We start from the raw sequence: 27,272 nt of genomic DNA on the forward strand, positions 1-27,272 counted from the left end.
TCAAGTGTTATTCCTCAGGCCCCTTCCACCTTTTGTTTGAGACAGGGTCTCGCTATGTAGCCCTGGCTAACCTAGAACTAACTCTGTAGACCAGGCTTGCCCTGACCTCAGAGAGCCTCCTGAATGCTCTCTAAAGCCATGTGCCACCACACTTGAGAATACTCCTTAGTCACTTTAAGAAAAAGACAGACATAATAAAGCATGTTTTGCATTGTATAAAGATTTATTTACTTTTATGAGTGCAGGGCTCACTATGTGCATGCAGTGCCCACAGAGGCCAGAAGAGGGTGCAGAGTTCCTGGAACTGAGGTTATAGATGGTTGTAAGCTACCATTTGGGGGTGCTGGGAACCAAACCCAGGTCCTCTGAAAGAGCAGCCAGCGCTCTTAACGGATCTCTCCAGGCCCGCCCCCCCCATTCCTTATTCTATTGTTATTTTAAGTGCTTGGAATACCTTCTCTTTAATTTCTTTTTTTTTTCCTGATGTTTTTATTCATTATGCAGCTAGACCACGTTTCTCATTCCCTTGGCTGAAATTGTTTTCCTCTTTATTATTGTTGTTTTACTTTCTGCGTGATATTTTTTTTTTAAAGATTTATTTATTTGTTTTCTATATAGGAGTACACTGTCACTCTCTTCAGTTGGATCCCATTACAAATGGTTGTGAGCAATCACGTGGTTGCTGAGAATTGGACTCACAGCCTCTGGAAGTGCAGCAGTCTTAACCGCTGGTTCATCTCTCCAGCCCCTCTGAATGATATTTTATTTCTAATTCTTGTATTGCTCCTTTAAGATTTCAACCATAGCATTTCTAAACTCCAAGAGCTCATTCGAGAGGTGCTCACTGTGTACAGCCTCTTGTTATTATGCCAAGGATCTGGCCTTTCATTCTGACTCTCTGAGGACTATTCTTACTTTTAATTTCTACCTCTTGCTAGCCCATTTCCGTCAGAGCCCCTTAGCGTAGACATTTTTGTCTGTTACTCAGGGTTTTCTAGAAATTTCTCTAATGATCCTAGATGAATTGTGTCCTAGTGGCAAGCACTCCCACGTCCTCTGGCAGCCCTCCCCACGTAGGTGTGGTTGACTAGGATTTGGTCAATAGAGCCGTCTGGCCACTTTGTTGGAGAACCTGTGTGTGCTACTACATTTTTTATTGTGCTGATAGAATTCTTGACAAAAGGAATTTAAGGTTCATTTTGTTTCACTGTTTAAGATCACAGACGATTGGTGGGAAAAGTATGGTGGGAGGAGCCCGAGGTGGCTGGTCACTTGACATCTGCGGTCAGGAAGCAGAGGGTGATGAATGCGGAGACATCTTGCTTCTCATCTTGCTTTCATCATCAGCTTGCTTTCTCTTTTTTATGTAGTTCAGGGCCCTGGCATGCATAATGGTGTTGCTCATATGTAGGATGGATCTGCCCACCTCAGTTAACCTGATCTAGAGACATGACCACCCACCCACCCACAATATACCCTGAAGTTTGTCTCCTCAGTGATTCTAAATTCTATCCAATTGACACTCACCATAAATTGCTATGTTCTACAGTTTTCTTTCTTTCTTTCTTTTTTTCTTTTCTTTTTCTTTTTTTTTTTTTTTTTGGTTTTTGAAGACAGGGTTTCTCTGTGTAGTCCTGGCTGTCCTGGAAAGACCAGACTGGCCTCAAACTCAGAAATCCACCTGCCTCTGCCTCTCAAGTGTTGGGATTAAAGGCGTGCGCCATCACTGCCCGGTGCCATGTTCTACAAATCTCCAGATTGTTCTCATTGGCTTTTCAGGATCCCCAGAGCTCCAGCCTAGATCCTAGAGTCCTATAACCCCGGCTCCTTCTAGTGCTTGTGGAGCCAAATGGAAGGAGGTGGTATAAGATGTTACCATTAGGGATTTCGGATGTGTATTTAATTCCCTTCTTTATAGCCTGGTAGCCCATCTTCACATTGTGGTAGACCCCATAACCCAAAGTCCAGAGCCTGATCAGTCCAACTCTTGCAAAGATAACAGCTTGGGGGAGAGCTACACTGTGAGGTAGCAGGTCTAAGCATCTAACTCTCAGCATGTCCTCCACCAACCGAACTCTTCTCTCCAACCCTGAGCCCTCTGTTCCTGGAAAGCTTTGGAGTTTTGCAATGTAAACAAAGTTTCTGTTTGGTGATTGTTTTTTGTTTGTTTGGTTTTTTTTCAGGCAGAATCGTTGTTTTTTTTCCTCTCCCTTTTGAAGTTAGCTATCTTCCTGGTTGTTTTCCACTTTCCAAAGTGGTGTTGCAGTTTTCTTGCTTAATGTCATTTTTTCCCTTCATTTTCTTTTCACTTCTGTCTTAGGGTTTTACTACTGTAAAGAGACACCATGACCAAGGCAAGTCAACCCAAGGCAAGTACAACATTTAATTGGGGCTGGCTTACAGGTTCAGTCTATTATCGACAAGGCAGGAACATGGCAGCATCCAGGCAGGCATGGTGCTAGAGGAGCTGAGAGTTCTACATCTTCATCTGAAGGCTGCTAGCAGAATACTGGCTTCCAGGAAGCTAGATTGAGGGTCTTAAAGCCCACACCCACAGTGACACACCTACACCAACAAGGCCACACCTCCTAATAGTGCCACTCCCCGGGCCAAGCATATACAAACCATCACACCTTTGAACATTTCCCCCTCACTGTCATTTTAGAGTAGTGTTGTGCTCTGAATGTGAACAGCCCTCTCCAGTCCATGTCTTTGAAGGCTCGTTTCTGAAGACGGTGGAACTGTTGGGGAAGGATTAGGAGGCGTGGCCTTGTTGGAGGACGTGTGTCATTGGGGTGGTTTTGATGTTTGAAAAGCCCACTCTAGGCCCAGTCTCTTGCTCTCTGCCAGCTGCCTGTGGACCAGCTGTTGCTCCAGTGCTATGCCTGTCTGCCTCCCATCATGATGATCATGGACTATATAACCCTCTAAAACTGTAAGCAAGCCCTCAATTGAATGCGTTTTGAAAAAAGAGTTGTCTTGTTCATAGTTTCTCTTAATAGCAGTGGAACAGTCACTCAGATAGGTGATTTGGAATGAAGAAGAGAAACTCATGTGGATTATCTGATGTATTTTTAGAAATATTTTATTTTATTTTATTATTTGTATGTGTGGTTAAGTTCCCCATGGGTGTGCAGTGTCTGAAGAAACCAGAAGAGGGCATTGGATCCCCTGGAACTGGAGTTACAGGCAGTTGTGAGCTGCCTGATGTGGGTGCCGGGAACTGAACTCAGGTCTTCTGGAAGCGCAGCAGGCACCCTTAGCCGTTGAGCCATCTCTTCAGCCCCTTTATCTGCTGTATTTAAACAGACATCTTAGCAAGTAGTCTGCATTTGAGCACTGTTTGATTTTATTAATTTCTATGTGTGGATATAGTTTTTAAAGATTTATTTACTTTTATTTTGGGTACGAGTACCAGCAGAGGTCAGAAGAGGGTGTTGGATCCCCTAGAGTTGGATTTACAGACTGTAGCAAGCCACCATGTGGTGCTGGGAAAGTAAACCTAGGGCTTTTGCCAGAGCAGCAAGTGCTCTTAACCAGCGGGCCACTTCTCCAGCACTATGTGAAGATATTTTAAATTCTCGTGTAGATGCTTATAACCAGTTGAACATTGTAAAAAAACTGGCTAGCTTTGGACCTGATTATTTATTTGTTTGGCCAAGTGCTTTTCAGTTTAGACAGCTCACACAGGGTCTCCATCCCAGGGATTTTCTGGTACCTCACCCTGGGTCAGTCTGAGTGAGCTGGTTGTAAGGCTACACTACCCGCACCAGACTCTCCGTTGAACAATGCCATTGTCACTGTGCCTGCCATTGCAACTGGAACTGACTTGGTTTCTGCTGTGCGTGCATACACACACACACACACACACACACACACACACACACACACACTTTCTAGGAATAGCTTCTCTGGCTGGTGACATGTCCTGGCTATATCAGATATGCAGATATGCTATCTCTGTCTAGTTAGGGCACCTCCTCATGACATGTGTGTCCATTTGGTTTTGTGGGGTCAAATGATTGTAAGATTCTCTCTAGTCCATGACCCTCATTTTACTTGAGCTTTCCATGGGTATTACTGCTTCTTTCTGTCTTCCCTTCCTTTCTGATCTCCTCAGTCTCACTATATTCACCTAATCAGTTCTATTGAATATTTGTTCTGTGCCCGTTCTTGCCCAAGAAAGGCAGACACATACCTGTCACACTAGATGCTCAGGGCTCTAATGGGAGCAGACAGACCTTGGATAGATAAAAGGTAAAAAGCAAGCCAGGGATTGTGACTCTGCCTGGAGGGAATGGGATTACGAACATCCATTAGGTAAGTAGAGAGCCACCCTGTAACATACGGAAGGGTAGGGGAGATCTTTCCAGGTAGACCAGCTGAGAGGAGACATGCTTGTCTGTGAGGCTTTTCCAAAAGCCTCGGTTTGGCATCTGTGCCTCTCAAGGCTCTGTGCTCGGCATTGTGATTTAAAGCTAGGTAGAGCACGCTTGCAGCATTGATGGAGAGGCATGCTGATGGTTTGTGGGCATCGTTCTTTGTGTTCTGACAGCAGATTGATGTCCCTTTGGAGACACGGTGTGTTATGAAAGAGAATTAAGGAGAGAAAGGCAGGTAGGGCCGTGGTTGAGGTGAGAGGGCCTCAGGTACTGTCGGGAGTTGAGTGGTATTCCCCAGAAGATGTCTAACCCCTGGCTCCCACAACTTGACCTTACTGATAATTTGTTTTCGGCTGTAATGGATCATGGGATAAATGGATACCACAAATGGGAGAACTAGTGAAAGCTCTTTGTTCAGAGCTTGCTGGAGCAAGGGGTCCACCATCATCATCTGTGCTGAGACTAGAAGCTGGGCACAGGCGCCAGGAAAGCTACAGTGAAGACAGAAGGGAAGGTTCATATTTGCCTAGAGTTGGGGCTGTGGGAATGGCAGAGGGCCTAGAGGCAGGACTCCTTGCATGCTTGGTTAGAGAGTATATTTGACTTTCTTCAGTGTATTTGACTGCCCTATGGGGCTTTTGAGGCAGCTCTCAAGACTCCTCAAGTCCTGGCTATTCGGGGCCATTTGTGACAGGGTTAGCTTCCTGGCCCGGTCAATGCAGACAATGGTTGGCATCTTGGGTAAGCCAAAGGTTCTGGTCAGAGATCTGTTTCTGTACATGGTCTGGCCATTGCTTTTCTATTCAAACCCTTGGGAGTTAAATGGAGGCTGTTATTGTGAATCCTACTCCAACAGGACTGGTGTCCTTGTAAGAAAACAGAGACATAGGGCCAAGGGCTCAGGGTTAGGGCCAGATGATAGTGCAGGCAACGATGTGAGCAGTGCAGCTAAGACCGAGGCTAATGAAACAAGGAAGTCCTCCCTAAAGCTTCTTGGGGGTCTTCCATGAAGCCTCCTAGGGGTCCTCCCTAAAGCTTCCTGGGGGTCCTCCCTAAAGCCTCCTGGGGAATGTGATTCTGCCTGTGCTTTCACCCCAACTTCTGGCCTGGAGAATTATGAGACCACAGGGACAATGTATTGCAGCAGGAACAGGGCAGGAAGACAATTTAGGGGTTAACTGGGATCCAAAGGGTGGGACACTTTTTCATTCATCCTGTCCATGGATCGCTGGCTCCACATTCTGCTGGAGACTTCCCCAAATGTGATTCCCTGGTCTCTTAACATGAACCTATGCAGGAGGAATTCCTGAAGAAAGGGCCAGAGGACTTGGTTCACCTAAGTTCCAGAATGTTTTCTGTTTTTAATTTAAAGAGTTTTAGTTACTGTTATTTTTTTTATTTGAGTTTTTAAACTTTTATTTTATATGTGTGGGTGTTTTATCCACATGTCTGTCTGTACATCACGAGCACGCCTGAAATCTGTGAAGGCCAGAAGAAGTGGTGGGTCTCCTGGAACTGGAGTTGGAGTTGTGAGCTGCCATGTGGGTGCTGGGACAGGAACCAGAATCCTCTGGAAAAAAAGCTAGCCGGGTAGGGCAGTGGTGGTACACGCCTTTAATCCCAGCACTTGGGAGGCAGAGGCAGGCGGATTTCTGAGTTCGAGGCCAGCCTGGTCTACAGAGTAAGTTCTAGGACAGCCAGGGCTACACAGAGAAACCCTGTCTTGAAAAAAAAAAAAAAAAAAGTGTTCTTAACTGGGCCTACATGGTTGTCTTAGGTTTTTACTGCTGTAAGACACCATGATCAAAACAACTCTTATAGGGACAACATTTAATTGGGGCTGGCTTACAGGTTCAGAGGATCAGTCCAGTATCATCAAGGTGGGAACATGGCAGCATCCAGGCAGGCATGGTGCAGGAGGAGCTGAGAGTTCTACATCTTGTTCCAAAGGCAAACAGAAGACTGGCTTCTAGGCAGCTAGGACAAGGATATTAAAGCCTGAGCCCACAGTAACACATCTACTCCAACAAGGCCACACCCACTCCAACAAGGCCACGCCCACTCCAATAAGCCCATGCCCACTACAACAAGGCCACACCTCCAAATAGTGCCACTCCCTGGGTTAGGCATACTCAAACTACCAGAATGGTGGAAGGAGAGAACCAATTCTTGAAAGTTGTCCTCTGACCTCCATTCACATTCTGTGGCATAGGAGTGGGCTACAGACATTCTCTCTCGCGCACACACACACACACACACACACACACACACACACACGATAGATATAGATAGATAGATAGATGATAGATAAGTAAATTATTTATATTTATTTGGTAAAAAATAAAACCACAAGAAAAACCCCACGGGTGATCCGCATTCCCAGACCTTGGTAAAGCGCTCCTGTGGCCTTCTGGTCTTTTCTAGGCCAACCTGTACCTTCCTTTATCTGCATCCTCTTCACCAAGGGCAGTTAGCTCTTTGCTTCTCCAGCCTGTTCAGTTCACTCTCCCTAACCCCTCACTCCCTGGGAATTGCTGCAGCTGACAGGAAGCCCCACCCCTTTTGCTCCTCCCACCAGGAGTCTCAGTCTTACCTGACAAAGCCATCTCCGAGTCTCCTCTCTCTTGCCCTTCTCCCTGCATAAGCACCAAGGCAGGTAACCTTCTACGTTCACATCTTGGCACAGCAAATGTGGAGAGTCTGGAACCCAGGTTCCTGCTGGTGTTTTGAAAATTAAACATCTTCATATGCGTTTGCCTCCCTCCTCCCTTCCCCTCCTCTCTCTGCAGAACCTCTCTCCCTGAAGCCCACGGGTCATCCTGTCCCCTCCATCCCCACCACCCACACTGTGGGTGTCACCCCACCCTAGTGCCGTAGGAGAGTTATTCTATTTGGAAGTACAAAGTGCAAGCTACTTCGGAACAAAGGAGAAACCCTTTTCCATGCAAATGCAGTGCTTCTGCAGTGAAGATTGAGGGCTGGAAGAAGAAGCAGACAGCTCCTTTCAAATTGAATATTCTTCAAAGCTATCCCAGGACCAATCAAAGCAGCATCTGGGGGGCAGGGGTGGGGGGTGGAAGGGTCTCCTCTGGAAGCATTCAAAGGTGTAGCGATTTCTGCTTAATTAGGAAATCACCGGAGAGCAGGGAGCAAGGCAGGGTGGCTTATCTGTTGTCAGTATAAGGCTTTCTCCTATTGTAGACAAATTTTAAAGTCCCTTTGAAAGCTGTACAATCAATAGGAGCACCACAGCTGGCGGGGAGCTCTGTGCAGATCCTAGGCTCTCGTGTGTGCACACAGATTGAGAGGGAGTGGGAGGTGACCATTTGCTTCCAGCCTTCAAGGCACCTCGCCTAATGATCATATTTGGGGAGGTGATAGAATCCCGTGGGATCCTCAAACAATACACGGGGGCTCTCTGTGTGGGAGAAGCAAACTCCCCGCTTTGATTCCAGTTAACTTCCTAATTGATGGTAATTGGAGCCCACCAGCTTTGCTTTTCTTCCCAGCTTTACTGAGGCTAGCATCAGCCAGTGGAAGTTGGCCTGTTTCAGGTACACAGCGGGTGAGTTTATGCATATATAACCGAGTGGTCCCCACCATCAAGGTCAAGTTAATTCTCTCTATTACATCTCAAATATACAGGGAAATGGTACTGACTGGTATCACTCTCCTAGAAACCCAACTCCTTCCCACACCCTTCCACATTCTTCCTGAACTCTGAAGTCATCGTCACAGGCATTCAGAAAGGATGTTCCTATCTCCAGGTGCAGAAGGCCCCAGCATCACCTGGAGACAGGTTTTGGCTTTCAGGAAACGGAAATAAAACTAGAAAATGTTCCTCGGAGATCCGAGAGTCCAGGACGCTTCTGGAAGAAGGAGGGGAAGTGCTCTAAGGGAGACGCCGGACAGATGGTGAAGGCGCCATGTCAACTTCATCTTCCTGACCAGCTGTCACTGGGGAAATGTGCCCTAGGCTGGAAGGGAGCCAGAGAGAGAACGGAGGATGAGGAATCCAGGCATCCAGAACATTCACAGTTCTTATTCTCCAGCTCCAGACGACAGTGGTCTTCATAGATGAAGACAGGAAGTGAGGGCCTTTAAGCATCCCACTCCCACGGGTAGACTGGGTCTTGTGGTGTTTATCTTCAGTCAACGTTTCTTCCTGACACCCCTGTTCACTGTCAGGCTACCCGCAGGTCCACCTGCGTGGGCTGCTGTTTGCATACGCTAGCTCTGGGTTGATAGCCAGCCAGCGGGTGACTGCACGACCTCAGGGCCTGGCCACCTGACAGCAGCATTGCCAGGCAACAGCCATTTCACTTCTCACGGATCAGTGGCTGAACTCCTTCTGAAGACCTGTCTTTGTGCACCCTTCTGCAGAAGCATTTCCTCTCGGACCAGACACAGGGCAATAGTACCATGTTACACGCTGGTCAAAGAAACCCAAGCTCAAAAGCATTTATGTTGTAGGACAGTTCGGCTGCAGATAGTATGTCTGAGAGAGATGAAGTTCACAGAAGAACTGATAGTTTTACTGTAGGATAAGGACAGTGTCATAATACTTTATAAACTTTTTAAAAGGCGAATGTGTGTGTGCCTGTACATGTTCTTGTGTGTATGTGGGTGTGGAGGCCGAAGGGAAACCTCTGGTGTCATCCTCAGGAATGTTAACCATCTCCTCTGAGAAAGGGGCTCTCATTGCATGGGGCTCACTAAATAGACTAGATCAGCTGGTTAGCAAGCCCCAGGGATCCCCCTGTCTCTGCCTCCCCAGTTCGGGATTGTACAAATGCGCACAATTGGGTGTAGCAATCTTTCTGTGGGTTCTGACGAGAACTCAGGTCCTCATGCTTGCAAGGTAAACACATTGCCAACTGTCCAAATCAGCTTCAGCTGTCAGTGTGACCCAGCCTAGAGCAGCGGCTCTCAGTCTTCCTAACGCTGCGACCCTTTACTACAGTTCCTCATCCTGTGGTGACCATCCCCCCAACCATAACATTATTTTCATCGCTACTTCATAACATAACATACTTCATAATTTTGCTACTCTTAGGAATCATAATGTAAATGTTTGCGTTTTCCACTGGCCTTAGGTGACCTCCATGAAAGGGTCATTGGACTCCCAAAGGGGTCTTGAGACCCACAGTTAAGAACGGCTGGTCTAGAGTCATCTGAGGAACTCTTCATTGAGGGGTTGCCTGGACTAGCTAGTGGTCATGTCTGTGAAGGATTGTGTTGATTGATGTGAGAGGACCCAGTCCACTGTGGGTGGCACCATCCCTAGGCAAGTGGACCTGAACTGTATGAAAAAGTTAGCTAACTGGACATGGCAGCATACACCTTTAAGCCCAGCACTGAGGAGGCAGGGGCACTTGAGGATCTCTGTGAGTTCAAGGCCAGCCTGCTGTACATACTGAGTTCCAGGCCAACCACAGCTACATAGAGAGAACTTGCCTCAAAATAAATAACAGGTAAGTGAACAAGGAAAGGAAAGAAAGTTAGCTAAACATTAGCATTAAGCCAATGATGGAGCCAGCAGGCAGGATTTCCTCTCTGGTCTCTGTGTCAGTTCCTCCCTCAGTAGATGGGCCCTGACCTGGAAGTGTGACCTGAAATAAACCCTCTGCCAAGTGCCATTGATCACAGTGTTTATCGCAGCCAGGGAAAGCTCACTGAGCCGCTTCCTCAACCCCTTTCCACGATTAGAAGTGTCTTTGAAAGTAGAAACGAAGCTGTCTAGGGAGCCACAGGCCTGATGGGAATGGGGAGAGGAGAGAAATGAAAGGGGAGATGGGTACACAGGTGCCATGGCATGCTTTGGGAGGTCAGAGGACAATTTGCAGGAGTCAGCTCTCTTCTTCCACCAGGTGGGTCCTGGGGATTGAACTCAGGTCCCCAGGCTTGGCGGCAAGCACCTATGCCTGATGAGTCATCTTCTTGGCCCTGTACTTTTAGTTTTTGGAGAACCCCCACACAGCTTTCCATAGCGACTGTCTCAGTTTTACAGTCCCACCCACAGCATATATATATATATATATATATATATATATATATATATATTTATATTTATATTTATATTTTCTATGTTGTATATGGAATTTGTTCTCACGAATTATTGGGTTTTCTGGTTGTATCTAACACTTAGCTTATTATAAATCTTAGCTTTCAGGAGGCCAAGGCAGGACAGTTGAGAATTCCAGGCTTGCCTGAGCTTTCCAGCAAGATCCTGAATCAGTGAGCTGGAGAGATGGCTCAGTGGTTAGGAGCACTGACTGCTCTTTCAGAGGTCCTGAGTTTGATTCCCAGCAACCACATGGTGGTTCACAACCATCTGTAATGGGATCCGATGCTCTCTTCTGGTGTGTCTGAAGACAGCTACAGTGGAGTCATAAACATAAAATAAAATAATTCTTTAAAAAAATAGATTCTGACTCAGAATAAATAAATAAATAATGACTAAAAATAAAAGAAAATGACAAAGTTGACTTTTCCCCTATTCCACAACAGAACTGTAATGACTCGGTTGGAAGCAACTTGAAAATGAAGACTACAAAATAGGAAGAAAATGAATCATTAGAAAGACAAAGCACTATAAAGTTACTTTGAAGCATTGTATTGTTTCTAATATATGGGGTACCCGGGTGTCTTAGGTTTTACTGATGTGAACAGACACCATGACCAAGGCAACTCTTATAAAAACAACATGTTTTGGCTTACAGGTTCAGAGATTCAGTCCATAATCATCAAGGCAGGAACATGACAGCATCCACGCAGGCAAAGTGCAGGCAGAGCTGAGAGTTCTACATCTTCATCTGAAGGCTACTGTGAGCAGACTCACTTCCAGGCAGCTAGGATGAGGAGGGTATTAAAGCCCACACCCACAGTGACACACCTACTTCAACCTGCTCCAACAGGGCCACACTTTCTAATAGTGCCATTCCATGAGCCAAGCATATACAAACCATCACACCAGTGATAGTAGCTCAGGAGATATTGTTGGGATATGTATATAATGTATATATATATGATATAGATACATGTGTATATACACACATATATGTACACACACACACACACACACACACACACACACACACAGAGCCTTCTTTGTGAGACAGTCTTGATGGCCTTACGTTTCTGACCTTTCTATCACAGTCTCTCATGTGCTAGATTACAACTGTGTACCAGCGTATCCCATTATGCTTGTTCTTTTTTTTGGGGGGGGTGGTCTACCATAAAAATGATCTCCTGTACAGGAATTGCCATCTCCTGTCTGGAAACATCTAGGCATCAGATTTTCCTAGTCTCCTTTGCAACTGAGACCTGGGTGCATGCTAGTCACACTTACCCACATAAGCTGGTAACAGAAGCAGGGAGAGTGGGCAGGGTTCACGTGTGGGTAGCAGCAACAGCAACCGTGTCCAGCCTACAAAAGTCACAAGGCTCTGGTCAGTATGTAGGGCTCTGGGGGCCAGGGCTGTACCAGGGGCTGGAGTTTCGTTGTTGCTGGCTGGCTTTGTGTTATATGATCCTTAATGTCTCTAGAGATCGAACCCAGGGCTTCAAGCATACAGGGCAAGCAACCTAACAACCAAACTTCACCTCCAGCCTAGTCTGGTGCTTTAATTATGGATCCCACCTGACTTTTGACTCTATGTCTTGCTCTGTCCTTCTGAGCATTCTGTCTGTGTCTCAGTAATCACGGGGCACAAATGAATGTAATCATACAATTTTTATGTATGTTCTCTGGCTAGTTTTAACTAGCCAGTGGTCTTTCTCTTTTATGGTTATCTGTCAGTATGTTTGTGTGCATGTGTATGTGAAAGGGCACATACACACATATGTAAATGCATGTGGAGGACAGAAGCCAACTGTCACTCCTCAGGAAGTGCTCTGCTTTTTTTTTTTTTTTTTTTTTTTTTTTTGAGGCAGGATCTCTCACTGGTCTAGTACCATTACTAGTCACCCATTAAGTGAGATGGGTCTGGCCAGCGAGCCCCAGGGATCTAGCTCTACCTCCCCAGCCCAGAGATTATGAATGTGTGACATCACACTTGGATTTCTTGTAAGTGGGTTCTGGGGATCAAACTCAGACCCTCATTCTTGCACCAGCTGAGATATCACCCCAATTTTAACCAATGGCATCCTCATGCAATAAGATACAGATAGTGTTACTAGGAAATACTTTCATGATTAAGAATTTTTCCAGAGGACTCGGGGTTTTGGAAATAATCTAAGACATTTGCATGATTAATAATATGAGATATTTGCATGAGCGATTTAAGCTTAAAATTTTATGGAAGTCATGGAAAACAATTCTGGAGGGAACTTGTTCCTTTTAGCTAATAACTGGGTCATATGTTGAAATTTCTAAAGGCCAAGCAGGTTGGGATGAAAATATTACTTCTAATGAGTCTCGTGCTTAGTCATTTTCCCGAGTGGAATACATTTCCATAACAGTGGGAGCTGGTGATGAAACCTTTTGATTTCCCATGTTGCTTCAGTGCTAGCCTGGTTAGCGCAGTGGCATGGCGTATTAATAATAACCTGTAGGTCAGCCTCGAACCGCTGAAATCTCAGTGCTTGGGGGGGGGGGGGAACCCAAGAGAGAGGAAATGCAGCCAGCCATTCTTTGTCTGTATAGAAGTAGCAAACCACATGCAGGTGTAATGAAACCAAGGATTTTTTTTTTTTTTTTTTTTTTTGAGTTTTGAGTTTTGAGTTTTGCAGTCATGTATTTTATTAGCGTTTTCTGTGGGGTTACGGGGAAAGAGGAGTGAACAAGGCAGGCTTGTTCATTTTATGCAACAGCATGCCTTCAGCAAGTGCTCTGATCATGATTTCTTGCAATTAGCTTCAACTCCAAGCAATAGAAAGTCCCAAAAAACTGCTCCTTGTCTTAGAGAGAAAAAAGTCCAAGGCCTGTGTTGTGTCCCAAAACATCAAGTGACACTGCTCCTTTGTCCTTCCTGTTCTGTTGAAGGTTGCTCTCATCTTCATGTCCCTTTGTTGTCCAAAAGGGCTGCTAGAGTTCCAGCTATTGCTTCAGATTTCCAAAAGCAGAGACCGGAGCAGAGAAGATCGGCCTTTACTACAGCACATTTAAAACCCCATTCAGATCACACAGCTGTAAGGGCTCCTGGGAAATGTAGACTAAAGGTCTGAGCGCCCAACCTAAAAGAACTAGAATTCCTTTTTAGGGAAGAAAGAGGACAGTGGATTCCCACAGGTAACTAGTTGTCTCTGCGCCAAGTAGTTGTAAACAAATGAGTCGAGGTTGGCCATAGTGAGTGACACACACCTTTAATCCTGGCATGCAGACGGATCTCTGAGGGTTGGAGGCTAACTTGAGCTGTATGGCAAGTTCCGGGCCATCCAGGGCTACATAGTGAGATCCTGACTCAAAAATAACTAACTAGATAACTAAATAACCAACCAACCAACCAACTAAACAAGTAAGTGAATAAATGAATATTTTGATATGTTTACTTTCCAGGAGATGGAGTTGACTTACTACGTGTTATACTTAGAGAGGTTTATTTTCCAGGAGATGGAGTTGACCTACTATGTGTTATAGTTAGAGAGGTTTATTTTCCAGGAGATGGAGTTGACCTACTATGTGTTATACTTAGAGAGGTTTATTTTCCAGGAGATGGAGTTGACCTACTATGTGTTATACTTAGAGAGGTTTATTTTCCAGGAGATGGAGTTGACCTACTATGTGTTATACTTAGAGAGGTTTATTTTCCAAGAGATGGAATTGACCTACTATGTGTTGTCAATTCCGCCCACTATATACGAGAGAAGAGCCTTCTGAGTGGCCAGAAGGGAGACCAATGTAAGGCAGTGCAGAGCAAACAGCCCTGGCCTAGGATTTCACTGCCTGGGTGTGAATTTGTCTTTGGCTTTTCCCGGATAGTTAACCTTAGAGGAGTTCCAAAACCTCTGTGCTTTTGAGAGTGGCCACTTGAAGCACAGCGACCCAGTACTTGAGGCCGACACTAAAAAGTTACTTCTCTGAGATGTTTTTCATGGTTTGTATTATTCTTTGAGAGTTTTGTATGATGTACTTTGATCATGCGCCCCCCCCCCCACTCCTCTCAGGTCCACACCTGTGTTTTACCCACTCATGTCCTTTTATCTTTTTGTTGTTGCTGCTGTTGGTATTACACCCATAAAGGTTAGCTTGTGCGGTTCTTAGATGTGCAGCCTTCCGCTGCAGCATGGCCGATTCACCGGGGACCTCACTCTTAAAGAAACTTCTTAAAGTCATTTCTCCCTTGCACTCCAACTCCTGCTGGGCCCATGGTTCCCTTCTTTGTCTGGTGGTACAACCTCTTGCTTTGGCATTCAGACCCTTCAGATGGCTTCTGTGTTCACGGGGGGGGGGGGGGGGGGGATGGGGAGGCTGCTCTCAACACCAGAGTCACACATGATTAGGAAGATACATCTGCCAAGGGAGGGAGAGAGGGAGAGGGAGGGGGAGGGGGAGGGGGGGGAGGGGGAGGGGGAGGGGGAGGGAGAGGGAGAGGGAGAGGGAGAGGGAGAGGGAGAGGGAGAGAGGGAGGTGACTATTAGCCTGTGAAACCATTATGTTTTTTGTTTTGTTTTGTTTTTTTTTTTTTTTGCCAGATCTGTGGCTAGAGGTTGTCTGAACAGCTCCCAACACAACTGGGAGTTGGCTGTGCTTAGATGTAGACCAGTGGGGAAAGAAACAGAAGAGAATAGGAGATTAAAGGAATGAAGAAAACATCATGTCACCATGGGTTACTATGGGTTGCAGGTCTGCCCCTAGAGCAGTGGTTCTCAACCTGTGGGTCGCGGCCCCTCCTTTCCTGCACATCAGCTATTTTACATCATGATTCACAATGTTAGCAAAATTAAAGTATGAAGTAGCAATGAGATAATTTTATGGTTGGGGGGGGTCACCACAACGTGAGGAATTGTATTAAAGGGTGGTGGCATTTGGGAAGGTGGAGAATTGCCACTCCTGGGTGACACTCCATAAACTTTTCCTATGCATGGCTGCAGAGAGGGTTTGTTAAGCTCTGAGGACCACAAACTCTCTGCTGTAAAAACTTACCACTCTTACTATGGAAAAAGTAGCTGTCGGCATCCCACTAATGCTTCATCCATGTGGGCTAAGGAGATGACTGTCAGTAAAGTATTCCTCAGGAGTGGAATTCGATGCTCAGCGCAAGGGTAGAAGCTGAGTGTGTTAGTTCTGTGGTTGGGAGAATCAGGAGGCGCTCAGTGGCCAGCCAGCTTAGCTGGATCATGAGCTCCAGGTTCAGTGAGAGACCCTGTCTCAAAACCCAAGGCAGAGAACAATTGAAGAAGACATCCAATGTTGATTCAGGCCTCAACACATATAAGCACACGTGTGTGTATACATATGTGCCTTTCCTTCCCCAGGTATCCTTTATAAAACCAGATAGTCTTCAGCCTTGGCTTGTAAACTCACTGTGCTAATCTTTGAACTAACATTGAGTGAACTAACGGGCCATTTCATGTCTTCTCCTCTTCTTCCTTTGCATGTTCTAGGTGGGTTACCATATCCCTCTGCTGACTCAGCCCCTCGAGGGGTGGCAGGGTCCACTGCCTTGCAGGAGGGACCCACTTTGTTGCTGGTCTTAATGTTTTCAGGGCCACGATTTGTAGAGTTCTGGGAGAGGAACGTTTCAGCTGGCTTCCTGTTAACGACTCCTGTTCTGTCAGTGGGTTTGGATGGCCTCCCCAATGCGCCAACCAGCCATAGAACAGATTTTCAATTTGAGCTGATGGGCTCCAGGAGACAGGAGTTAGAGCTGGCTTGCCTCAAGAGTATTGGCACCCAAAGTACCACCCACCGGGATGGCCTTAACCCAGGCGCAGGCGGCAGGGCGCTCAGAGACCTCTAAGAAGTTAAGGATGCGTAGCTATGCATTGGTTTGCATGCTTGTGAGAAAAAAAAAAAAAAAAGCATTTCTTTCAGTTCACCGCCTTAACCATTTGTGTGTATGCACATATGTCTGTGCACACACTGTGCTTGTGTGTGTGTGTGTGTGTGTGTATGCTTATGTGTGCAAGCATGAGTGCGTGTGAGTGTGTGTACGTGAGTGCTCTTGTTATTTGGGGCTGTGTAGCCCAGGCTAGTCATCCTATGAGATTCTGGGAACTGTGTCTCCATTGCCCATCTCACAGTAGATATGTCCAGCTTGACAATGGATCCTGTCGATTCTAACTCAGGTCCTCATACTTGTGTGGCAGGCATGTTACCCACTGAGCCATCCCTCCAGCCTGCTTTTTTTTTTTTTTTTTTTTTTTTTTTTTTAAAGAAAAACGTGGGCTGGTGAGACAATCCTGGAACCTGATCCCAGAGACCCACATGGTGGAAGAGGAGAATCAGGCTTGCAGTTATCCCCTGACATCCACTGGTGTGGCCTGGTACACATACTCCTCCCAGAAATAGATAGATAGATAGATAGATAGATAGATACATAGATAGATAGATAGATAGATGTAATTTACAAATGCAAAAGCAGAAGAAAAATGCAAACGGGATAGTCTTATAGTCTCACATTTATTTGGGCACTGTTATTAGTGTCTGCCCCAGGCTAGGCCAGTGGGCTACTCTGCTCTCTTCAAATTCTTGTCTTTTAAAAGGACAAAGTCAATAAACAAGAAGACGTACAGTTCTACCAAAGAAGAGAGAGTTATTTAGCTACGGGTGTTTTGAAGGGAGCATCGAGCACTGGAGAGACGACTCACTAGGTAAAGCACTTCCTTCTTTTCCAGTGGACTAGGGTTCGAGTCTCAGAACCCACGCGGCGGGCCACAACCATTTGTACCTCCAGTTCCAGGGGAACCTGATGCCCTCTCCTGACATTTGAGGGCGCCAGGCATGCGTGTGTGCAGACATCCGTGAAGGCAGAGCACCCATACAGGTAAAACGAAGTAAATAAATCTTTTCTTTTGTGCTAGCAAGCATACCAGAGCAGAAGCGGAGGGAGAGGCTCTGCTTACAAGCCCTTCCCACGTCAGACTCCTGTGCCTGTCTGCAGAAACCCACGGCTGGAACTTAATTACAGCAAGCCTCCTCAGCAGACACTTGAAAGATGGAGGTGAGATTCACATAACAACGGATCAAATATTTTCTTTCTTTTTTTTTTTTTTAAATTATTTTTATTTCATATCTGTGAGCGCTTGCCTGCCTGCCTGCCTGTTTTACCATACACATGCAGTGCCTGTATAGGTGGAAAGGGGGTGTCAGATCCTCTGGGACTGGAGTTATAGATGGCTTTGAGCCACCGTATGGGTGGTGGAAATGAACCCTGATTCTCTGCAGGAGTAGCCAGTGCTCTTAAGTACTGAGCCCTCCCTCCAGCCCGAATGTTTCCAATAAATGATTAAGTACCATTTGCAGGATTCACATTCACGACCTCCATGTACATCCAGACCTCTTTCCTCACTGTGAGATAAAACCCCATATCCATTAAGTGCTTTCTACTCATCTCTTCCTGTAGCCCCTGGCAGCCATAGGTCCTTCTGTGATGTTACCTACTCTGGGCGTTTTTGTGAGTGGAATTACACACGATGTGGTCCTTGTGTCCGGCTTCTTTTACTGTGATATATATCACTCAACCCTTCATTTTCATGGCTTCATAATATTCCACTGTATAGCTGTAGCCCGTATATTCATCCATCCACCAGCTCTTGGACGTTTGGGATGCATTTGTCTCTTGACTGTTAGAAGTGGTGTTTCTAGGCATATTTCTGCATAAGGATTGTTTGTTTCTGTTCACCTTTCTTGGTGGGGGAGGGGATTATGTAACCGTAGTGTAACGGCTACTCCTGGTTGTCAACTTGACTATATCTGGAACGAACTACAATCCAGAATTGGAGCACTCACCAGGTCTTGAGGCTGGAAGACACACGTTTCTGACCTGGATCTTGGCGTGGAGGTCTTGAGGCATAGTGGCCATGAAAAGCTTAGGCCCAGGCAAGGCAATACACCTTTAATCCCAGGAGACTGAGGCAAGCAGATCTCTGATTTCAAGGACAGCCTGGGACAAAGTAAGTCCCAGGTCCAGGCATGGTGGTACACACCTTTAATCTGGGCCACACCTTCTGCTGGAGACCTACATAAGGACATAAGGAAGAAGGAAGATTTACTCTTCTTTGCCTGCTTGCATATTTATTTGTCAGCACATCTGTTGGAATCTATTCTACAGAAATCAGCTGAAACAACCGGCCTTGTGGGACTGAGGAACTGCTAGATTCTTGGACTTCCTGTTCACAGCTGCCCCTTGTTCAGGTGGTTGGACTATAGACTGTAAGTCATCACAATAATTTCCCTTAATATATAGAGACTATCCATAAGTTCGGTGACTCTAGAGAACCTTGACTAATACATGTAGCTTGATTTAGATGTCCCTCAGGTTCCAAACCATTATAAGAAGCAGAGGATGGTGTACAGTCTCTTTCATCTCCTCACTAAGCCCAGAGCTCCATTTCTCAGGAATGGGATCTTTTAAAAGTCTGTCATTCTTGTTCCAAAAGAAGGTCACTACATCAGCTATCCTGTTATCCCAGAGCTACCATCCGAGGGCTGCATGTCTCCCCAGCAGGCACTGCTTTATGGTGTTGTGATGGTATCTCTCAAGGTCCTACCTTGGGGGAGCTGGATCAGGGCTGGAGAGACTGGGATAGGTTGTGGAAACCCTTCTCCCAGGAGGAGAGCAGACCCTTCTTGGTGAATTTCCCCCATGGGTCAGCCCACCACATCCCCCAGTGGATGGGGGAAGAAGTATTCGCCCCAGGCCTGGGGTCTGTAAGATTTCAGGGTTCACTGTACAGTCTTGTTTCTGAGTGGTTCCCCTCCATCTCACATAGCCCAAGCTGGACCTTGGACTTGATGTGTAGCCACATATGACTTTGCATTTCTGATCTTCCTGCCTCGACCTCTCCAGCAGGACACCACACCCTGCTTTTCTGATTTCTCTTTTGGGAAATTTGTTTCTATTTTAGCTTGAGGGATTAGTGAACTGCCAAGCATCTCTCTTTGGTGCTACTGTGAGTGCAAAGAAGAAAACAGAGGCCTAGAAGGGGAAAATAGAGCTTAGAGAGTTAAATTCACACACACAGAGAGGGAGCGGTGTGGAGCCGTGGGCTGGCGGCAGTGGCTCTTTCTCTGTCTCTGTCTCTGTCTCTGAGTTGGAAGGCTTAGTTTCTCTAGCGTTTCAGACGCCCTGGTACTCAGCAGAGCGCCCAGTGTGAAGAAGACACTCAGCCATGGGTCAGTTCACCCCACAGGAGTGAGGCAGGATGGAGCCCAGACAGTTCCCCTGGCACAGCTGTGCCTAGCCCTTGGGGCTTCCCCATCGTGGGATGGGAAAGCACAACTGGGTATCCTTCAAATATCAGCTCATCTTTGAGGATTAATTCTGGAATTGAGTATGTTTCTTGCTCAGGTCACCCTGCCTTCAGATTCCCTATTGTCTATTAGACCAAGCCACTGGGGACCCTGTGCTCGCTTGTTAGTCTAATGGGTGGCCTAGCCCTGGGCTTTCCAGGGCAGGGCCACTTTCCTTGTCAGCTGGGTGCCTTGGGTGTAACTTACCACTGGGGGACATCTGCATTATCTAATGTATTCCTTTGAAGCATCTCATTCTTGCTGATTGCTGCTTAAAGGTCATTTCCAAATAAACATGGACCGAAAGGTCACTGTACCCAGCTGCAGAATCATCTGAAAGCAGCTTTGATCCTGTTTAGCGCCAACTCCGACCTCCTCTGACCTTCCCTGCTGCCTATTCTGGTGGCCTGTGGTTAATCACCTTGCCATTTGCTTTTAGGCACTGGAATTGGTCATAGGGCTGGTGGTCGTGGAGCATAGTGTAGGATAATGGGTGGGAACTGCATTGCAAACTTAAATTGTGTGTGTGTGTGTGTGTGTGTGTGTGTGTGTGTGTGTAAGCAAGAGGTCAATTAATTTTGGGTGTCAATTCCCCAGGAACATCTGTTTTTGTTTTTTTTTTTTTTTAATTATGTATTTATTTATGGCTTTCTGAGACAGGGTCTCACTATATATCTCTTAACTGGGCTGGGACTTGCTATGTAGACTAAGCTGGCCTCAAACTCACAGAGACCACCTGCCTCTGCCTCCTGAGTGCTAGGATTAAAGGTGTGTCCCACTACACTCAGCCTCGTGTTTATATTATGTGTGTTTACACGTATGCCACAGTACATGAGTTGGTTCTTGCCTTCCACCGTGTGGGACCCTGGGGTTGAACTTATGTTTGTTTTAGACATGGTGGTAAGCATCTTTACCTGCTGAGCAATCTTTCCAGCCTCACTCTTTTTTTTTTTTTTTTTTTTTTTTTTTTGAGTCTGTTGCTACCCTGGAGCTGGCAGATTTGGCTAGGCAGGTCAGGCATCGAGCTCCAGGATCCGCCTGTCTCCTCCACTGTCTTGCCAGCGCTGTGGTCGTAAGCTTTCTTTCCTCTCTATCCTTGCCCTTTTCACATGGGTTTAGAGACTCATGCTTTTGATCCAAGCACTCTAGCAACTGAGCCGTCTCCTCAGCCCTTCAATGCCAATCTGTACCAAAGCACAATGGTCGTAAGGAAGTGGGAATGGAGCCATCTCCAGATGTCACTGAGGAGTCCCGTTGAAGTCACTGAGCAGCTGGGGCAGCCATGTGCCTATCCATGACGAATCAACTATCTCCAGACAAATCCATGAGATTGAGGGTTTGGTGAGCAAATTCTGGATGAACGTAAGGCAGCAAAATTACAGCAAAAGCCCAGGGAAGTGTGCCTTTGCATTTCCCAAATAAGAAAGAAGGAACATGCTTCTTCTGTCCAAGGCTTGCTAGTAAACCACCAGTCTGAGTCTATGTACCTCAGATGGATTGTACAGTAGACGAGCCACCCAGAAAGTCACAGTTGACTCTGCCCTTCTCTTTCTGTGTTAGCTTGAACAGTGGGAAATCATGAGCCATGTGACCATGGGCCCACCGACTGGCAGAAAACATGGCTCATCATGCCTGGGCAAGGCAGGTAGGCTCAAGAACCACCTACAGAATAAGCCAGTCAGATGTGGGCCCAAGGGAGGGTTTCTGTGAGGAAAGATGGGTTACTGTAGCCGCCCGCGGCCACAAGTCAACTGGATTCACCTGAAAGGGGGGCTGGGAATGAAGGGGGAAGGAGGGCGAGAAGAGATGAGGCCAAGACAAAGTTCTCTGATCAAGGCCCCAAGCTTTAATGTTCAGCTCTCAATTTAAAGGGGAAGACCCAACCCACAACCCCTCCTGGTTTCAGATGGGTTGGGATAATCCATAGTCCATTCCAGGTCACAGCTGGAGATGTCTCAGGGCAAGCCCAGGGGCAGTTCTGCTGTGTTCCGGGCAGCCAAGGTGGGTAATTCCACCTAGATCACTTGACCTTGCTGTGGCAACCAAGGTCTCTCAGTCCAGCTCATGGTGGGGGGAAGGTACAGGTTACTGTGATACAGAGGGATATAAAAGGCGTCAAGGCATCGGTGATCAGAGCGGGAGGCAAATAATTGTGGGGGGAGCCAGATAAGAGCTTCATGGCTGGATAATGAAAGAGGGGGAAGAGGGTGGGAGGGAGGGAGGGAGGGAGGGAGGAAAGGAGAGACAGAGAGAGATAGAGACAGACAGAAGAGAAGAGAGAAGGAAACATTGCAGAGGCCTGTTAAGTTTCAGTATGGGGCAAAGGTTCCCTGTCACATGCTTCACAGAGTCTCTATGCTGTGTATCTATCTGTCTCTGTCTCTCTGTTTCTCTCTCTCTCTCTTTCTGTCTTTTTCTTTTTGAGGCAGGGTCCTTGAACTCACTCTATAGACCAGGCTGGCCTTGAACTCAGAGATCTGTCTGCCTCTGCCTCCCAGGTACAGGGATTAGAGGTGTGTGCCCCCATGCCCAGTCCTAACTCTATCTTTTTCATAGGCAATGAAGCAGAGGCAGGTGCAGGGCTGAGCTCATGTGTTCAACCGTCTGCTTCTCAGAGGGTGAGCCTGATATCTCAGCACCCAAAATTGGGACCTTGGTGAGGATCTATGGCTAACTCTCTGGAAAGGAAAGACTTTACCTACAATGGCAGTGAAGTGTGGAGACCACTTTGAAGAGCGTGATTTGGCAATGTCTGTCAGAATGAAGTGTGCCCATCTCTTATGACCAAGGGATAAGGCACATCTATAAAGGGCTGCTATGGCAACCTCCTCATCACTACTGTAACGACACATCTGTAAGAGTGCCGTCTATGCCAGGGAGAGTGTAGAGGCATTCATTGAGTTTCCCAGGAAGATGATGCCAAGCCTCAATGCACAGCCCCACAGTGGACACCACACTGGACATGCAAAGGAGGGAGAGGTGAAGTAGTCATGGCGGCTCAGAAAGTGCCCGAGCTAGGCCACCAAGTCATCCAGTATGTCTGAGGAAACTACCTAACCTAAAATATAACCATCCACTACTATACTTTATATTCATATTAGTAAATATGAACAACCATATAACTTCCCTTTCTATGTGTCCATGCATGGATCTCTGTAAAGATAGATTTGTGAATATACATATGTGTCAATATATACATATGTGCATGCATGTGCTTTATCTATGTGTATGTTTGTGTATGACTCACAAAAATATTTTAGAAGAAGACACTTGGAACTGTTAATACTGGCTACCACTGTCAGTGACCACTTAACTCTACCCCTTAAAGGCTGCACGACCTTGATAATGCCACACTGGGGCAAGCTCCTGACATATGAACCTCTAGGGAACACAACAGCTGTCCAGGGAATTAAGAGCACACACAGTTTACAGGGGTAAACTGACTTCCAAGAGAGATAGAAATTTGTTTTAAAGCTAGATGGTCTGATGCTTATCTGCTTGGCATCGCCTGGGGCAGCCTTTTTGAGAACCACAGAAGGTATTACCTCATAGTCCGTCACAGATGCTCTGACTCAGTTTGTGGCAGGAGGGGAGCAACACCCTCAGCTTCCCACTCAACCTGCCCTGACTTTTGATTTAGATGTAACTGGGGGAGGGGCACAGAGGAGTTGGAAGGAGTTGGGGAGAAGTATCACCTAACACAGGACCCCTGCAGGAAGAGCCCAGTAGAGGCAAACAAGGTTGAGAAAGGTAGGTTTGTATCTAGAAGGTGGTGACTGGCTGTGGGCTGCTCACTGAAGAAAAGGCCTTACTGTAACACACTAGACTCCTAGGCTAGACTGAGTGGAGTCAAGGTTCATAATATCCCAGCTGAGTCTAAGCCCCTGCCAGCCCGAGGGAGGACTATTATTCTGTGACCCTCCAAGAAGGAAGAAAAGCGGCTGCAAACTATAATACCCATTTCTGTTAAAAAATCTAACTTATGTGAACTAAAAGAACTCTTTTAGGGCCAGGGAGATGGCGTCATCCAAAAATTGTTCATCCTTTGAGAATAAGGACCAAGCTCCATCCTTCAAAATCCAGGTGAAAAAGCCAAGTCTTGGAGTGTACACGTCATCCCAGTGGGGTCAAGAGGATCCCTGGGACTCACTGGATAGCCAGCCCTGGTGAATCAGTGAGCTTCAGGTCCTGTGAGAGACCATGCCTCAAAAGCTCTGAAAGTGGGAGAGGAAGACACCTAGTGTTGGCCTCTGGACTGCACATGTGCAAAGGTGCACATGCATGTGCACACACAGACACAGGCACACACACAGACACAGGCAGACACACACATGCGGGGCTGTAGCTCATGCATGGGCTTGGGTTCTGTTGGACTGAGTTGTGGGTCCCGAGTGACTGCCATGGGTCAGGGGTCTCCAGGCCAAGGCGACTGGTGGGAGACTGGTGGTCTTAGCCCTTGGGCACTCAGACGAGGCTGGGGACTGCAGAAGGACTGAGAGAGGGAGCATACGGGCTGGACCAGCCCACAGCCAAAAGGACAAGGGAGAGAAGCTCTGGCACCCCGAGGGTGGAGACTGTTGGTTGCAGTAACTCACTTGGCTGGGTCATGGCTGGCTCAGCTAGCTTCCTTGAGTTGGCGGGCCTCCGTGGCTGGAACACAGAGAAGTCCTCCATGGGAGATGAGGCGGTGGCTCATTAGTTGAAGGCCCCCTCTACTGTTCTCCACTGTGGGGCCCCAAAGAGGAAGTCCATGGTTTTAAAAGGTTATTGTCATGGTGGAAAGTGGATGAAGCTGTACCCCCTGCTCTCAGGACAGTTAAATACATTTTGCAGGAAGAAGGGTCTGGGAAGGAATGCTTAATTGGCTATGCCCTCTGGCCTTTAGTTATCTCATTAATATGGATATCTCTTGAGGCTCTGCGGCCTGTAGTCATGCCCTCTACCTGTGGAGGGGCTGGTAGGTGCATTGTCCTATGTGACTGAAAGGCATAGATCAATGGAGGTCTTCGGCCTCCTGTCAGGAGCCTGGAGTCTGGGAGCATGGCGAAATGCATGCTGTCCCTTGCAGAGATACCTGTTGGGTTTCTGGCCATCTCTAGCCAGTGCTCGACCAGAAACCATGCTATCCTTTCACAGTCCCACATGTACAAACACAGGCACATACACACAGACATAGGCACATGCACACACACACACACACACACACACACACACACACACACACACACACTGTGCACATGTATACATACAGAAGCCAGAAGAAAAGTCAGATCTCTTTTAGGCTTAGTTTGATCTTATGTTATACATATGCATAAAGGAAATTATATATATATATATATATATATATATATATATATATATATATACATATATATATATATATCTATATATATATCTGTACATACAGAGAAATAATGGAAAAAATTGGTAGAGGTTTTATTTCTTAATACATCCCTTGTGATTTGAGTATGATACTTTCCCTTTATTTTTCAAATCACTCAAACTCAAGGTAGTTTTTTCTTTTTATTTTTTTTACATGGTATTTGTCTGGAGCCCTGCTGATGCTAATCTGGACTGGTAGGTTTAAGCCATACATTCAAGTCAGGCTTGGTGGTATGCATCTGGAAACTGAGGCAGGAGGATTGTGTGTTCCAGGCCAGTTCCAGCCATGAGGAGAGTTTGAAATTAGCCTGGGTACACTAGTACTTTGGAACCCTATCTCAAAAGAAAATATGTGAGCAGGGCTGGTGAGATGGCTTGGTGGGCAAAGGGGCTTGCTGCTAAGCCTGACAACCTGAGTTCAATTCCTGGGATTTACATGATGGACAGAGAGCACCAACTCACACCAAAGTTGTCTTCTGTCATGTGCTGTGATGTACACAGGTTTTTGGTGTGTGTGTGTTATGCTTTGTTTTGCTTTGTTTGAGACAAGGTCACATGTATTCCAGGCTGGGCTCAAACGTATTCTATGTCCATGGACAACTTTAAACTCTTTTCCTCAGGAGGCAGGGGATCACAGGTGTGCACTGCCACACCCAGTTCATGCTATGCATAGGATGGAACCTAGGGCCTTGAGCATGCTGGTCAAGCATGCAACAGTCCTCCAATCCAGCTTTTTCAAGATGCCAAATTGTACTGGGAGGACATCAAGAATATATTTTATAATTGGCAAAATATATACAGGTTCGCCTTCCTTCCATGCAGTAAGGGTGGGTAAGGCCTCGGGCTAGCCTGGAGGCAGATATGGGAGGCTTTTTGGCAGTCTCCAAGTATCATGCCGTGACACAAATAGTAAACTGTACTCCCTTGCAGTGGGGGCAGAGCTGCAAGTGCCCCAGCCTGGGACGGCTTCACGCCTTCTGTTAGATGGCTGGGGAGGATGCAGATGGATCACTGTGACTATCATAACAAACCATCCTGCCCCCACCCCCTTTAGACGACGCCATTAGAAAGCGTCTGATGCGACTCAGAATGGTACTTGAAATGAAAGGCAAAAGGCTTTTTATTGCCTTCTGTGGGTTAAATAATAGAGAGCAGTTGTGGGTAGAGGGGCAGATGGCATGAGCTCCTGGCAGCTGGAGGCTGCTTGTCTTCATTACTGTCACCAACAGAAGGTTTCCTCTTAGACATGGGATAGCCCTTGGTCACCCAGCTGATTCTCTCCAGGAGCCTGGAGGGTTCAACCTGGCCTCTTTTTCAAGACTTTAATGAACTCTTTAGCTGGCAGGAGGCTCATGCTCACTCCTGTAAGGACCTCTCTCCTTTGTCCCAGCTTGTGTTTCTTAACCGGGGCTCTCTCTGGTCCCATGGGAGACTGCCTTGGTTGTTTCTCCTAAGCAGGCGATTGTGCCCTGGGATGGTCTGGCTTCTCCATTGTGCTGTCATTGGGAAGCTGTAGCCAAAGAAAGCAGCCTCCGAGGTCCAGATGATCTGGTTGCCCCACTCTCTCTTGAAACTCTGAGACAAGAAAATGGACCAAGGATTTGATTAGTGTCTGCTGCAGCCGCTTATAGGGCAACGTCCTAACTGCATACAAAATGCTGTCTTTCACCCAGCACTGAATTTAGAAGGTTCCCCTTGGTGTAAACACAAAAAGAAATAGTGCATGCATGGAGCCACGGATAGGGTGAGGGACAACTTCCATGTAGTGGCTCTGCACCCCTCGTCTATGACCGGCATGTCCTGGGGAGCTGGCTGAAGTTTAGGACCAGGATGTGCGAGCATCACAGGTTGAGAGGCAAGGCATGAACCTGACCCCTGAGTTCCCGTGGTTAGGACTGGTGTTGCTCCTTTCAGTGCTAAAACAGGGAAGTCCCTCCCTCTTGAAGCTCTGTTGGTGTGTGTTCACCTCTCCTTCACCCTTGTGACCCAGCAACCTGGGCACCGAATGGATGGCCCTGGGAAAATCAGGATGGTTGGTCACCCAGGGGAAGGGCTGTGTGGTTATGTGTGTGTTAGGTATGTGTGTGTACACGCATGTGGAGGCTGGAAGA

The 27,272-nt window shown here is 46.7% G+C and overlaps 1 protein-coding gene across 3 annotated transcripts in view; it reads left to right on the forward strand.

Moving 5' to 3' along the window:
- Slc39a11 (solute carrier family 39 member 11) overlaps positions 1–27,272 on the forward strand; it is a 416,239-nt gene that overhangs the window by 43,612 nt on the left and 345,355 nt on the right. The window contains exon 2 of one of the 3 annotated variants that reach the window (XM_034504929.2): positions 17,349–17,488. The exons of the other annotated variants lie outside the window; for them this stretch is intronic. The gene's annotated coding sequence lies outside the window, so the exon portion shown is untranslated. The remainder of the gene's footprint in view (positions 1–17,348; positions 17,489–27,272) is intronic. 3 annotated transcript variants of the gene reach the window in all.

This window comes from Arvicanthis niloticus, chromosome 6 (assembly GCF_011762505.2).
Source record: "Arvicanthis niloticus isolate mArvNil1 chromosome 6, mArvNil1.pat.X, whole genome shotgun sequence".
Taxonomy (NCBI): Eukaryota; Metazoa; Chordata; class Mammalia; order Rodentia; family Muridae; genus Arvicanthis; species Arvicanthis niloticus.